At 45.8% G+C, this 14636-nt stretch overlaps 1 long non-coding RNA gene across 1 annotated transcript; it reads right to left on the bottom strand.

Annotated features, from left to right (window-relative positions):
* Positions 1-275: 275 nt before the first annotated feature.
* LOC106995003 (uncharacterized) lies at positions 276-8786 on the bottom strand. The gene is made up of 3 exons (XR_013411591.1): positions 8657-8786; positions 8262-8461; positions 276-874 (listed from the first exon to the last, which is right to left on the bottom strand). It is a non-coding gene; the product is annotated as an uncharacterized LOC106995003 (long non-coding RNA).
* Positions 8787-14636: the final 5850 nt, after the last annotated feature.

Below are 14636 nucleotides of genomic sequence, written 5' to 3'. Positions count from 1 at the left end.
GACCCTGGGGGTCTCCCCCGGTGCCTAACCACAGTCTCTGGCACTTCCCGCCCTCTGCAGTGATGCAAGTCAGGGGATAACTTCCACGCGAATCCCTACCTTCCCACGGCGATGCGGCAGGTCAGGAGGTAAGGCCTGGCACTGCAGTTGGTAACCCTTTCTGACTGGCCAGTGCCCCAACTGAACCACTTGTCCATGGTTTGCGTCTCACCCTTGAAAACACTCCACAGTTATCTTACTTTGAGTTCCCCTAGAGGCAGACTGTGAGACACAGATTTGGGTGCAGGTCATTTACTTTGGATGCGATCTCAGGAGGCAACAGTAAGAGAGTGAGGAAGTGAGGCCAGGAAGGGAAGGCAAGACAGGGGTGTCGATGAGCAGGTTACCAGGGTTGGACAATGGGAGCTTGAGCCTGCTGGGGACTTGTGGGAGATTGCATAGAGCACATCTCACGGCTGTCCCACCTGAGAGGGGAGGAAGCTGAGAATTTATCCACCAGCTCCATTTGTCATTGGTAGAGAGCTGCTTCCAAGGACATTAACTCCCTGGCACTTCTGGCCTGGCCTGTGTTCAGCTGAGAAAGGCTGCCAGGCAGGTAGAGAAGTGCGAATGCTTACAGCAGGTAGCTGGTGGTGCGCACTGAACAATTCACTGAAGAAGCGGGCAGGTATGACAGAGTCTGCTGCAGCAGTAAAAATCAGTGATGACATGCATGGCAGGCAGAACTGCTTTCCAGGTGGCAGGGGATCCCCAGTCATGGAGGTTTACCAAAAGGAGACTGGCTGTGTTTTTCCTGGATGATTTGTTTATATGAGATCCCACAATTCTCTGGCTCCTGGACTGCTTATTTGCAGAGATTTCAGGATTCTCCTGGCTGGAAAAAAAAAAAAAAAAAAAAAAAAAACATGGAGAAACTTCAACATTCAACATTCTAGGAAAATTTGGCTCCACAAAGATACTATCGACTCATTGCCTGCTTCCTGCTAATCTAACCATTTTCAAATTCCCCTTCGCAATTACTGCAATCAAGTTATTATCAATCATACTATCAATTGCTTGCCCCGCTCTAGGATGTAGGTTAAATATTCTTGTGTCAGTGGGATGCTGCATCCTAGATTTTCATTGAAATCTAATGACTTTCATCTTCAAAGAAACTGTTTGGAGCTAGCGCTCCATCCCCACCCCTGCTGGTTTAATTACGGCACTTCATACATTTCGCATTCTGAAGATAAACACCCTGTTCAGCGTTTATCCCAGGGAGATGCTTTTCAAGGGGTAATGTTCCTAAAGTGCCCACTCCAGCGAGAGGATGGCTCATCACCTCAACCTTATGAATGTGTACTGGCTTCTGGTGAAATGCAGCCAGGAGGCTTCGGCATCCTCCCAGCTGGTGCCTCCCTGTGCTGGGACCTGGGCCCGTGCTCCAAACAGCCACAGAGAGAGTCTTGGTGATCGAGGCTGGAAATAATACCAGATCATTGAGTGGGCACTTCTGGAAAGTAGAGCATTTGGGTATTTTTCCAAAGCATTGTTATACGTTTAATGTGTGCTTCCTCAATTTTCCCACCATTTATTGAACATTCATTTAACAGGTATCACACCACCACCAAGTCATCAAGACCTGGAGAAGGTGGGAGGAATTTAGGAAAGATAGTGCAAGACGGAGAAGATGGGTACCACTGGTGGTCCTGAGATCAATGGGGCAATGGGTGTTGTAGCTCATCCTGCCACCTCCCTTCTTCTAAGTGTCCCCTCAGAAAGAGAGGCCCATGGGAACTATGAATGCCTGTCATGTGCCAGGTACCATAGGCACAGCAGTAGACAATGCAGGTATCCTTCAAAGCATCCTGTCCACACAAAAGTCACATTTCCAAGGAGCAGGACCACACACACACACGGAAACATAAAACAATCACTAATTAGGATAAGATCCATGAAAGGGAAAATAGAACCCCACAGTAAAGAAATATAGAAGGGAAGGTGTTTAGGAGAGTTGAGCAGAGAAAGTGTATCAATTTAGGTCTTCTGAGAAGCAGATGTCAAGACAGGAGTGGATGTGCAAGAGATTGTTAGGCAGAATGTCGATGAAGGATAAAAGGTGAAGGAACAAGACGAGACGGGGAGAGCCTTCAGGTTGAAATGCATATCTGACACCTGGGAAAGGAGAGAGAGAAGGAGGGATTGAGTAGGGAGAGTCTCAGATACAGTGGAGCTCTGAGAAAGACTCAGTCGGGTTCATGAGGAGTTCTGGGAAAGACTCGGTCAGATTCAGTGGGTAGTACCTGAACAAAGCAGATGCACATCAGGCAGGAATGGTCCAACCCTAGAACCCAATGTTCTCAGTCACTAACAGCAACCTGGGGGAAATGTGGGCTTAACATGAATGTAATGGTGGATCCTAAGGTGTGGCTGCTAGGGGCTGCCATTCAACGATGCTCCCCACACTAGGTCCTCTTGAGCGGAAAGCTACATGGGGCATCTCTATGGCCTCCACAGTCCACCCCTTGCTTTTACAGGTCCATTTCTCCACACATGTTTGGGGAGCAATTCCTCCCTAATTCCCATGGGCCTCTCTTTCTGAGGGGACACTTAGAAGACGGAAGGTGGCAGGATGAGCTACAACCCCCATCACCCCATTGATCTCAGGACCACAAATGGCACTAACCTTCTCCTTCTTCCACTGTCCTTCCTAAATTCCTCCCACCTTCTCCAGGTCTTGATGACTCATTGGTGGTGTGATGCAACCTTTCATTGCTAAGGAGTCTGAGTCCTTGGTAATCATACATTTCTTTTTTGTTTTGTTTTGTTGTTTTTTGTTTGTTTGCTGTTTGTTTGAGACAGAGTCTGGCTCTCTTGCCCAGGCTGGAGTGCAATGGCGTGATCTTGGCTCACTGCAACCTCTGCCTCCCAGGCTCAAGCCATCCTCTCACCTCAGCCTCCCAAGTAACTGGGATTACAGATGCATCCAAGTAACAAATCCCAAGTAACTGGGATTACAGGTGAACCATGCATGGATAATTTTTGGGGTTTTTTGTAGAAATGGGGTTTTGCCATGTTGCCCAGGCTGGTCTTGAATTCCTGGGCTCAAGCGATCTGCCCACCTTGGCCTCTCAAAGTGCTGGGATTATAGGTGTTAGCCGCCACAACCAGACTTATCATGCATTTCTTACTTTGTGTTTTCTGCATGTGTTCCTTCACAGTTACAATGGGGAAAGGGAAAACCAAGTTCCACACATATTCCTCTTCATTCCCATTGTGTACTAGCAGCCCTATCCCTTCCTGATGATAGGATCTATTATCCCTGCCATGATGGTGACTCCTCTCTTACCTGCTAGCCCCCAGATACAAAGTATTTAAAGCACCCTGGTAGCAGTGGTAGTTTTGTAATTCAATGGTACTCTTGCTGTGTCCCTGGCAAGAGTGTATCCTCTTTGGGAACCAAAATATTTAATCCCGCAGAGTCCACGGTTAGGGGGATGGAAAGCATAAAGTTTCCTGCAAGGTCAGTGGGAATAATGTTAAGGGATGCTTCCATTCCTTGGTTCCTGAGTCCATGTACTTTTCCTACCTGGGACCCAGGAATCTCTGATAGAATGCATATATTGCCTTCTGAAAGATGGCATCTGATGGGCTTGCCGCCAAGCTGGCACTTACTTGTGCATTTGGAAGGCCATTCTAACATTATATGAGGCCAGCTCTTTCTGGATGATATGGTACATGATACAACCAGTAGACCCTAAGGTCACTGACTCAATTTTACACCTCCTTCACTATAAAATGGGTTCCCTAGACAGATGCTACATTGTGTGAGATTCCATGTCTGTGAATCAGGAATTCTACAAATCTCTGAATAGTTGTGCCAGCTGAGACTCTGCAGGCAGAAAGGCAGAACTACACCTGTAACAGGTATCTATCCTATAAGGTTGAACCACTGGTCCTTCTAGAACAGAAGGGGCCCAATGTAGTCAACTTGCTACCAAGTGGCTCAGTGGTCTCTTTGAGGAATAGTGCCAGATCTAGAGGCTCGGTATTGGTCCATGGTGCTGGCAAATTAGGTATTCAGTGGCAGCAGTAGCTAAATTGTCTTTCCTTTCTGGAAATTCATAATTAGACCCATACTAACCTTTGTCTCTACAATCATGGCCATTCTATTCATTTGTCCATTCTGCCAGTTCTGGGGTGGCCAATGATGAAGGGTGGTTACAGTCAACTGGCTGAGTCATTTTGTCTTCTTATTCAGTGCCTCTTCTGTGGTGGATAGTTTCTGGTCAGAGTTAATATGTGATAAAAAAATCTTCAGAGTTCACACCAACGTCCATATGTCCATCCACATGTCTCAACCTCAGACCTCCTTGTCTCCAATCCTTTCATCCTTTTCCTGCCAGGACTCTGATCAGTCAGTCAGGCTATTGGCCTCTGTCCAGGAATCTTTATATATTCTCAACTCAGGCCACTTCTCCTTGCTTTGAAAGATATTTTTTCTGGGTATACAATTCTAAGTTGATATGTTTTTTTTCTTTTGTTTTTTAAAAAATATTGCTCCACTGTCTTCCCACTTGCATTGTTTCCAACAAGAAATTTTCTGTCACCATTATCTTTATCTGTGTATACCATGACTCTTGTTTTCTCCCCTCTGGCTGCTTTTAAGACTTTCTTTTTATAACCAGTTTTGAGTAGTTTGATTACAATCTGCCTTGTTATGGATTTCTTAATGTTTCTTGCTCTTCAATTTTGTGGAATTTCTTGAATCCGTGAGTTTATAGTTTTTATCAAGTTTGGGAAATATTTTAGCCATTATTTTTTAAAATTTTTATCCATGCTTCTCTCCTCTCTCCTTTGAGTACTCTACATATAACACGTCAAATAAAGTTGTCCCGCAGTTCACTGATGCTCTGTTTGTTTTTGTTCTTGTTGTCTTTCTTCTGTGTGTTTCAGCTCAGATAGATTCTACTGCTATGTCTTCAAGTCACTAATCTTTTCTTCTGCAGTATCTAGTATACCATTGATCTCATGCAATGTATTTTTTATCTCACATATTGTACTATGAGACCTAGAGGTTCAATTTGGATCATTTTTTCTATTGCATATCACTACTTAACTTTTAAAATATATACAACACTACTAAATATTAACTAATGTCTGCTAATTCTAACTTCTGTGTCAGTTTTAGTAAATTTTATTTGCCTGATTTTTCTCCTTATTATGGGAGACATTTTAATGCTTTTTTTCATGCCTAGTATTTTTTTATTGAATGTGAAGTATTGTGGATTTTACTTTGCTGTTTGCTGGATTTTTTAATTCCTAAAAGTATTCTTGAGCTTTGTTTTGGATACAGTTCAGTTACGCAGAAACAGTTTGCTCCTTCAGGGTCTTGCTTTTAAGATTCATTAGGCAGAACCAGAACAATGTCCAATCTACAGTGAATTATTCTACACTACTGAGTCAAGACCCTTCTGTGTATTCTACCCAATGCCTCATGAATTTTTAGATTTTCCCTTATGGCTAATGGAAACAAGCACTGTTTCCAGCCCTCTGTGAGTATGGAGTGCTATTCCTTATAATCCTTTTAGAGGGTTCTATCCCTAGCCCTGGTCAGTTTCCTCACACGTAGGTATTTATCAGTTCTTTTCTGAATACCTGAGGGAATCCTTCTGTAGACCTCTAGAGTTATCCACCTGTGCAGCATTCTCTTCTCCAGGGTACCATCCTACAAACTCTACCTGCCTTTTTCTCTCCCAACTTTCAACTCTGCCTTCTGAACTCGAGAGTCTACCTGAGTTTCCCCTTTCTGGGCCATAATCTGGAAAATTTCTCACGGTAATAAGATGGGGCACTCATAGGGCTCCCTTCATTTGATTTCCATTTCTGAAAGGTTATTCCTCTTCCTTGCCTAAATTTTCATGTCTTGAAAACTAATGTTTCACATATTTTGTGTATTTTTGGTTGTTTCAGGAACAAGAGCAAATCTGAAACTTGCTACTCCATCTTAGCTGAAAACAGAAGTTCTCCACCTCTGTCCCTCCATATTTGCCTTCTGTTTGTAAATGTTAGGCAGCAGTCTTATTGGCTGCCTGAATATTTTGCCTCTAAAGACACCAGGTTCATTATCCATGCTCTCAGTTCAAGCCACCATCGCAGCCCTTCTGACCTTGCCAGTCTTTATGATAATTGCAGTCCTCTCGCTTCTGCTATATTAGGAAGTCATTATCTTCCTAACGGTCCAGTTCTGCATCTGCCTCTCCTATCAGCAGCCTTAATCTGCAGAGGAGAGCCAATAATGAGTTACCTGGGAGGCTGGTGTGCTTCTCACCAGTGCACTCCTGATGTTACTGGTGAATGATGTGTCCTCTTGGTTCTCCATTGGAACATATCCTCTATGGGCCTTTTGGCCTCATATACTGCATGTCCCTTTCCCTCAGGTTTTTTCCTCCTGCTGGAGAAACTCAGCTATTTCTACTTCATCTCAGTATGGGCCATTGCCTTCTCTAGGCTTCTAGAAACTTCTTTAGCAGTGAGTTTGTCCCATTTCCTCAGGCCTTTGCAAGGCTATTAAATCTTAGTTCCAAGAAAGTGATGTCAATTCAATGAATTATTATTTGTTCAGTTATATGTTCTGGATCTTTTCATCAAACACTCAAGAAATCCTATCCCAGAGGTACTCTCTTGCCTCCTGACAGTACATACTTGCTCATTCATGCAACTCCCTCAGAAGACCTCTTTCTCCTCTTGTCAGGTGAGCATGCTCACAGTAGGTTTATACTGGCCTGGTATTCATATATTAATATAGAAATTGAAGCATGCCATACCTAATAAAGGTGCACAAATCCTGAGTGTATTGATGGATTAATTTGCATGAAGTAAACACACCCAGACATCCATCACCCAGGTCAAGAAATGAAACATGGTCAGCGCTCCAGAAGCTCACCTTGTGGTACCTTCTAGTCAATGCCTCCCTTCTAAAGATAAGCATGAGCCTGACTTTTGCATCACAGGTAAATTTTGTTTGACTGTGAACTCTTTACAAGTGGAATCATGCAGTATGTATGCCTTTGTGTCTGGCTTCTTTGCCTCAACCATGTTTGTGAGTTTCATCCACGTTTTCTCATGAGGTTGTAGTTCATGCATTCTCATTGCTGAGTAGTAACCCACCATATGATTATATCACAATATAATAATCTTTTTTACTGTTTATGGGCATTGGTTTTTTTTCCAGTTTTGTGATATCACCAATAGCACTGCTATAAGCACTCTTGTATGTGTCTGTTGGTGAACATAGGAGCACATTTCTGTTGGGTGCATATGAAGGAGTAGAATTGTGGGGTATCTAGGTAGGTGTATGTGCATCAACTATATTTTGAAACAAGCTGGTGAGTGGGACTTTTCTCTCTAAGTCCCTGATCTAAGTTTGTCACAAGATAAGTGATAAGTGCCCTATATTCTATAGAGGAGCTGGAGGACACACCCCCTCAGACTTCTTAAGAGGTATCCTAACAGGTCACCCACTAAGACCTAACAGTATCCCCATCACCCACTCCAATCTATATAAGGAGAAGAGTAAATTTTGAGAGAAATATGGGGAAGTAGATAGTCAGCTTTGAGAGTTGTCATCCTGGGCAGAGAGCACTGTGACTCAGGAAGAGGGACAGAAAGGGACCAGGCGTGGAAGGCACAGCAGCCACCAAGTATGGGACGTTGCTCAAGAGATTGGCTTCAGGGACCAGCCTGACACCCATGGCTGGTGGCTTGCTGAGCTGTGGAGTCTGGGAGCCCCATTCCACCCTCAACTGGGATAGGATGAGATGAGATAAGAACCGTCCTGGGAGTGTATACTTAGGAGCTTAAGGACACATGTCTTAGGCTGGGTTCCCCCTGGAATCTGACCCCGTGCTAAAGACTCAAGCACAGCAGTTTGATAAATATTCCAGGAAGTACTGAGAGGGAAGTAGGAAAATGAGAGAGGGATGGAAAGGAAGCCAGTACAGTGTGCATTAATGAGCAGGGACCGCTGTGGGCAACTGGAGCTCAAACCCATTGATGACTATCATGCACACACCGTGACCCAAATAAAGGCAAGGAAGCTGGGGTGTTTGTCCACCGACTCCTATTCCCAGGCATGTCAGCTCCCCTGGTACATTGAGCAGAGCCCACAGGAAGAAAGTCACAGGTGCTAACCACGACTTTCACCCCATGGAATATGACAACAAAGAGAAGTGCATACCTGCTACAGCATATATGTACGGAGATTCACACCCGCTCCTTACCTGGAGAAACTGGAAGTGGGGGTCACGCTGGGGCAGCCCTCTGTGGAAAGGTGAGGAGAGAGGCAGCAGCAGGCACCCTATACCACCTCAATTTGCTGTAGCAAGACTGCATGAGTTTCCTGTGGACCAAATACAGGCCACGGGAGGTAGCTAGGCTCAAGATGTCTTGAAGGCATCTTGTCTGTTAGTTGTAGGGTTTCCTGCAAGAAAGGAGAGCAAGAGGAAGGTCCCATGAGGTCAGCCAGAGAACAGGCAACCCACACCCAGAAATAGTGTCACACAGAGATCCTTCCTGAGAAAACCATGATGCCCCGTGAAAGCCAACAGAAGGTGCCACTCCCTGATAGAATTGATGCCTTGTAACGGCCCATCCAGGATGACATCTGTCCTCTCACCTCAGGGCTCACACACAGGGGATAGAACACCCACAGCAGCAGATAAGAGGGCAAGGAGGGAGAAACATGCTAGACAGTCCCAATTCCCCAACCTCCCCTCCTCCAGGATTCCAGCTCAGGTCAGGCTGAGACAAGAGGAGGGAGGAAGACTGGAATAGCCTGCAAGACTGGATTTGATAGAAAGTGGGCAGGACATTTTAATACCTGAAAATGAGTCAATTACAGAAGTTAACAGGAAAGCTAACCCATCCATCTGAGATATTGACAAGGGAAGGAGCAGACAAGACAGTTTGAAGGCAGTAGTGTGTGAAGACTGTTTCATAAATGGCTAACATCTCTGGCCGGCTTCTCCCTCCTATGTCTGAAATGCCCCTGCCCTCAGCGCACCACAGCAGAATCCTTTCTCTCCCCTAGACACAGGGTTTTCAGCCAACCATCATCATCATCCCTCCAACCATTGCAGTAATGTGTTCCTGTGTTACCAATGGGGTGGGCCTGGCCTTCCCAGGGTAGGCGCATCTCTCAGGCATTACCAATCACAGGGCTCCATCCCATCAAAGCTAGGAAGAAAAAGATGCTCGCAGGATGTCCTGTGTTTTCTTAGAGTCTGTATTCATCTACTGGGCATCTACTCACTGGGTCAATTGTATTAACAATATTTCCTTCTTTTCTGTAGTATTGATGCTCTGACATTTGTGGTCTCTCTAACTGGGGAGAAACTGCCTCTCCCAGGACTAGCTGATTCCTAGAGATAATAAACAACTCAACCTGACTACACACCTTTCATATGCAAACCAACCAACCCTGAGTTCATACCCCCAAACACCTCCTTTATTCAACTCTCATGCCGCAAGGCAATATTTGCCCTGCCCCACATCAACCCAAGCTCAAGTACCAGACCACTAGGCACAAGTCCCTATGCCCCAAAGCCTGCCAGAATTATTCAGAATAGCTAATTCCAAACTAACTACCCCACACACCCATAGCCAATGCCTTGCCTTGCCTGAGGAAACCCTAATCAAGGCTCAGGCAGAGGCTTTCCCCTCACTCCCTCTGCCTCCTGACCAAAGCTGATGCTTCTCTCTGTGGCCTAGTGTGGTGTGGTATGTCCCTCCTCTCATGAGCTGTTCAGTAATAAAGGTCTTATTTCAATGTCATTGACCCCTTTGTGTCATCCCATGGCCACCTCTGTATATTAAAATCCTGCAGGAGGCCGGGCGCGGTGGCTCAAGCCTGTAATCCCAGCACTTTGGGAGGCCGAGACGGGCGGATCACGAGGTCAGGAGATCGAGACCATCCTGGCTGACACGGTGAAACCCCGTCTCTACTAAAAAATACAAAAAACTAGCCGGGCGAGGTGGCGGGCGCCTGTAATCCCAGCTACTCGGGAGGCTGAGGCCGGAGAATGGCGTGAACCCGGGAGGCGGAGCTTGCAGTGAGCTGAGATCCGGCCACTGCACTCCAGCCTGGGCGGCAGAGCGAGACTCCGTCTCAAAAAAAAAAAAAAAAATCCTGCAGGTACACTTTGAGACACAGGATACAAGGGCCTTGAAAACTGGCGCTGTCAGGGGCATCTTTACAGCCCCACGTAGAGAGCTGCTAAATAACCACCCCAACCCAGGGGAGGCAGAGCTGAGAAATGAACACACGGCCACAGTGTGGACCACACTTTTGTAGCACCTGGGTTCATAGGCTTCACCCTGAGCGTTCTGTTTATATAAGCCACAAACAAAACAAAAGGGTTTTTTTTCTGTTTTTTGTTTCTTAACTTTCCTTTAACCAGGTCAAGATGCACTTTCTAATCTTTGTAGCTGAACGTTCTGGCTAACGTACTCTCTTCCCAAATCCCTGATTAAGTCTCACCTCCTCCAGGGAGCCATCCCAGGTTACCCCAACGTCCCAGTCTCTCCCTCCTCACAATGCCAACTGCTCCTAGGATCTTGTAACATCTTCTATTACTCTCTCACATGCCATCTCATACTATTCTCTAACCGTCCCATGATTTCCCTGTGCTCCCAGTTTCTAGAGAGCGGGGGTGCTCTTTAGGTCTCTTCCTGGGAATGCTCTTATGCCTCTAATTAATTTGGGAGCCTCCCAGTGGTACCTATCTGTGATCAAATCATCAATGGGCTAACAGCAGGTGATCTTCCTGCCCCCCCTTATCCCTAGATGCCCACACATGGCCTCACTGGAGAGGCTATGTATAAACCCAGCTGCAATTTCCCTGCATCTTATCCTAAAATTCAAAGACATCACAATTTCCCCTTGACTTCTCCTGAAAACTCAAGAACCACATCATTTCTCAAGGCTCACCTGGCCTGGCTCACCAGCCAGTGGAAAAGCCCAAATGGGCTAACGCTAATGTAAACCCTTGTGGGTACCTAGTTCACCTTTGGTTTATCTCACCTTCCCCAACTGGTTAATTATGGGGAGAGGAAGAGAGTAATGACACCACTTCCCAGCCTCTATGGTCTGGTCCATTCATGGAGAGGACACAGCACTTTGGGGGTCACAGTATTCTGAGTTCAAGTCCTGGCTCTACCACTGCCTGACTATGTTTTCAGGCAAGTCTCATCCCTCTCTCCAATCCTTGGGAACTTTTGATCTGAAATAGGGTCATTAATAATCCAGACAGTGAACTGGGCGCAGTGGCTTACGCCTGTAATCCCAGCACTTTGGGAGGCTGAGGCAAGCGGATCACCTGAGGTCAGGAGTTCGAGACCAGCCTGGTCAACATGGTGAAACCCTGTCTCTACTAAAAATACAAAAAATTAGCCAGGCATGGTGGTGGATGCCCATAATCCCAGCTACTCAGGAGGCTGAGGCAGGAGAATCCCTTGAACCCAGGAGGCGGAGGTTGCGGTGAGCCAAGACCATGCCATTACACTCCAGCCTGAGCAACAGAGAGACTCTGTCTCAGAAAAAAGAAAGAAAGAAAGAAAGAAAGAAAGAAAGAAAGAAAGAAAGAAAGAAAGAAAGAGGGAAAGAAAGAAAGACAGAAAGAGAGAAACAGAAAGAGAGAGAAAGAGAAAGAAAGAAAGAAGGAAGAATGAAAGATAAAGAAAGAAAGAAAGAAAGAAAGAAAGAAAGAAAGAAAGAAAGAAAGAAAGAAAGAAAGAAAGAAAGAAAGACGAGAGTAAAGAAGCCAGTATGTTCATGTATATTTTGTCTTAACATAAAGCTAGAAGGAATATTTAAGTGAAAATTGCAAAAGTAAGACAATCTTAAAAAAAGTATCAACAAAATAATTATAGAGTGGATGCATGGGCAGATATAGCAACAACAACAATAATAATAAAGATAATTGGTGATAAGGGCAAGAGGCCAAATCTATTTCCTAAAAATGAAAAGCAATGTTCATAATAAAAGCTTGGAAAGAATAATATCAAGCAAAACCATATTTCATTTTAATGTGTAAAGTACTTTCTCATATATGATCTACTGGGCTAATCTCATGCGGTGAATGTTCCTGCTCTCCATTTTAACAAAATAATTAAAACTGAGGTTCAGAAAGACTAAGAGGCTTGTCCTTGGTCGTGTCAAGGCAAAGCCAGGGTTATATATCAGACTGGTCTGGACACTACTTAGAAAAAAGAAAAATCTCTGCACCTGATTCTGGGAGAATCATTCTAGGAAGAGTACGGTTCAGGCCAGATTCTTGTCCCAGCACCTTCTATCCTGAAGACACACCCCAAAGGTAGTTGGGATCATCCCCTTGGGCAGCAAGGGGCACGTTCACCCAGATCCCCAACTAAAATGTCTCTGCCTCATGAGTTTAAATGATTAGCTGCTTCCAACCTAGTCCCCTCTTCTCCACCCATCCCTTCCTCCCCGACTCTGGGGCGCTGACACTCCACTGGAGTGGCAACTCTTTTGAGGACGCTAAAAATTGCTTTATTTTTCACCACTAATTTGCCAACAAGCTCAGTCGTCCATCCAGTTGGCCCGAAATGAAATTCTATAATTATACAAAAGCCTGGGTCAGCGACCTTCTGATTGCAATATCTTGTCTCTTTTGTCCCTTCCTTCCACCACCTCACCCATGGGACGAAATTGCTTCGGCTCCTCCGGCAGCCTCCGGAATGAGGTGGTATTGGAAACTAGTGAGGCGTGGCCCTGCGGAGGTGTTCATAGCTTTGCAATAATTTACCCATTTTCATTTGTTTGATTTCATTAACACCTGGGTCTCAGGGGAGAGCCCAGTTGGGAAGGAGGGAAAAAACAAGTGATTTCAGTTGAAATCGAGTGGTTGTCACTGCCTTGTCTTGCAATACCAAGGGAGTGTGGAATGCCAAGGGTGTAGTGGGGTCTGAGAAGGGTGATGAAGGAGGCCTCTCCATACAGGCAGCTTCTGCTAAAAAGTCTTGCCTTTCACAATCCTCGGTCCTCAAGGGTCCCGTCTCTCAAACTCACCCCATTGACACAAGGGTATGCCCTACACCAGTGTCCCTTTCTCAACAAGCCAGCCTTACTGACCCATTGGGCCGAGGTTACCGGGGTGGCTGCATTCAGACAGCATGGCTCAGTGTAAGGGCATGGATGCCCATAACTAGGATCCAATCTGACTCCACCTCCTGCTTGCCTGGTAGCCTCGAACATGGAGCTTCAACTCCAGGAGCCTCAGTTTCTCTCATAAATAAAGTAGAGATGACAGCACCTACCTCATAAAGTTGCTGCAAGAATTAGCTGGGATAATGAATGGGGAAGAGTCCTGAATGCTGTGTCTGACACATTGTGAGTGCTCAGTGGAGAAAGAACAATAGTAATAGTTGCCATCTTTATGATTTTCTCTTCTTTTTCATCATCATCATCATTATCATCATCATCATCACCATCATCAATCATCACTCCCCACCTGGCCATCTCAGCCTCCACAGGCTCTCAGCAGACAGAACCCAGTCTCAGAGGGAAGGCTGAAATGCTCACTGGCAGTGAGCAAAGTCCCCGGGCCCAGCTTCCTCCAGAGAGTGACTTTGATCCAGTATAAGTCACACTACCGACCGGCATGGCACACCCTTGCTCAAAGGCATAAGAATTCTGGTGACTTTGTGATGTCCAAGTGATGGAGAAGGACACTCCATTGGCTAATGGCATCTGATGGTGAGACAGTCCCTTGTGGCCAGTCTGGATCTGTTTATTCTCCCCGTTCCCTAGAGCATCCCAGCCTTCCCCAGGGCTGGGAAGCAAAAGCCATTGCCATTTTAGCCCATGGAAATAGCAGACAGTTGGAAACATCACTTTGGGGTGCAAGGGTCTTCCAGAGGTCCCTTGAATCAGCAACAAGGGGCCTTAGAGTCTGCTTCCATCCTCACAAGAGGTTGATCTGCCTGTAAAGGCAAGTCCTTCTATTGCCAGTAACAAGAATGTGCTGATGACAACAGCTGGCATTTATTGAGCACTTACTGTGTGCAATGTTCTAGGCACTGTCCATGTGTTAACTCACTTCACCCTTATGAGTGACTGCCGTGTTTGTCCCCATTTTATTGCTGAGAAAGCTCAGGCAACAGGAAGTTAAGGCCCTTGGTCTGACAACCAAGAGTGGTCGAGCAAAGACTCAATCTGGTCTGCCTGACCCTAAAGTCCACGTCTTCCAGCTTTTGGACAGCTCCGGCCATTACAAAATCCTTCAGTAATTGGAATTAAAATCTTCTTCCTGGAACTTGTGCCCCTTGGTCATGGTTCTGCATTTAGGATTCTCTCTGCAGAACTCAACCCCCTCCAGTGAGACAGCCATGTCCAGGGATGCCTTCAGCTCCCAGTGCCCCCACCCAGCTCCTCAACTCCAGACTGCAAATGCCATTAACCGTAGCTCATGGGCCATGAGGTAAAGAGCTCCCTTGCCCAGCCATTCTCCTCTGGACCACCCTTTAAACAGAAGCCTCAGAACAAGCTCTGATGGCAGCAAAGGGAGGGGAACATCATCTCTACCCTTCCAGATGCCCAGCCTCTCATCGGGAATTCTTGACTACACAGTTCTGAA

Source organism: Macaca mulatta, chromosome 20 (assembly GCF_049350105.2).
Source record: "Macaca mulatta isolate MMU2019108-1 chromosome 20, T2T-MMU8v2.0, whole genome shotgun sequence".
Taxonomy (NCBI): domain Eukaryota; kingdom Metazoa; phylum Chordata; class Mammalia; order Primates; family Cercopithecidae; genus Macaca; species Macaca mulatta.
This window is presented reverse-complemented; position numbering and strand designations above follow the sequence as displayed.